Here is a 1647-nt window from a genome sequence, read left to right on the forward strand (position 1 = left end):
TCTATTTGATTTTTAATATTGAGAAAGGTTTATTTTATGTATGTAGATCCACCATTGTTTGGGGCATAAATATTTGCAATCGTTATATTTTGTTGGATGATTCTTATAACCAGTGTGCAGTGACTTTCTTTGTTTCCTCTGATTAACATTGACTTGACATCTACTTTGTCTAATACAAGAGTCGCTACCCTCTTTGTTTTTCTAGTACTATTTGTATGGCATATGTTTTCTGCTCCTTTCTCCTTCAGGTCTTTGACCATCTTTGAAAGGTGAGTCTCTTGCAAACACAATAGTTTCGAGTTTTGTTTTTAATCCAATCAACCAATCTATGTCTTAAGATTGAAGAGTTTAGAACTTTTACATTCAGTGTTATTATAGAGAGATGGTTTTTATTTCCTGCCTTTTTGACTTATCTCTAAGGCTTCATTCAGATTTGATTTTCTTTTAATTGACTATTCTAGTGTAATTCATCCTATGCTGGTTTTCATTTTTATTTTTCATTTCTTCATGAAATATTTCATTGACTATTTCATAGTTCAGGATTTCTGATTATTAATTATTTTAGTTTCTGCTTATCATGGAAGGTTTTTATTCCATCTTCAATTGTTTTTTTTTTGTTGTTTTTTTTGTTGTTTTTTTTTGTTTTTTTTGTTTTGTGGTGCTGGGGATTGTACCCAGGGCCCTGTGCTTGTAAGGCAAGCACTTTACCAATTGAGCTATCTCCCCAGCCCCATCTTCAATCCTGAGGATCATTTTCAGAGCATGGTATTTATTTCAATCCCTCCTGGTTTCTAGGGTCTGGAATGAGAAATCACTTGAAATCCAAATTGGTTTCCCTCAATGTGACCTGCTCTTTTTTTCTTGAAGCTTTTAGAATTATATTCTTATTCTGCATATTAGACATTTACATTATAATGTATCTCAAATGAGATTGTCTTTGAGTCTATGAATTTGAATTCTATATACGTCTTTTATTTGAATTTCCATCTCATTTCCAAGATTTAGAAAATTTTCAAGTATTATTTCATTGAAAGGATGATACATTCCTTTAGTTTACATTTTGGAGTCTTGGTCTACCCCAGTGTTTCTTAAATTTGGACTCTTGATGTCATCCCATATATCTTGAATATTCTAGTCTTATCATTTTTTTATGGTTAACATTGTTTTCAAGATTATGTATTTGTCTTCAAGACCTAAAAATCTATCTTCAAATTTGGTGATGCTTTCCATTTAATTTGGTTTATTGAGTGTCATTTCTAGGATTTCCTTTTTTTCAGAATCTCTCTCTTTATTGAAATTATCTTTCACTTTCACTTTCTGCATTTTCTAATTTCACTCCTGACATCTTCTTTTAGCCTGCTGAAAAATTCAACCATGAACTTTCGACATTCTTTTTCTGACATTTCCACTGTTGTGTCAATGGAGTCAATTTTTTACGTGTTATGGCATATTTGGGGTGGTTTGCTCCCATCCATTTACACATTGCTTGTTTGTCTGACCATCTATTGAGATGGTTATTGCTTCTTTTTATAGTGTGACTCACTGTTCATAAATACAACAACATCTGTGCATTATTTGAAGAAAAGCCAGTGTTTGGGTGAGGATCCATGGTTGCTCATTATCCTGTGGTTCTTTGGCCAGTTTTGG

Source organism: Sciurus vulgaris (genome assembly GCF_902686455.1).
Source record: "Sciurus vulgaris genome assembly, contig: HiC_scaffold_152_arrow_ctg1, whole genome shotgun sequence".
Lineage (NCBI taxonomy): Eukaryota > Metazoa > Chordata > Mammalia > Rodentia > Sciuridae > Sciurus > Sciurus vulgaris.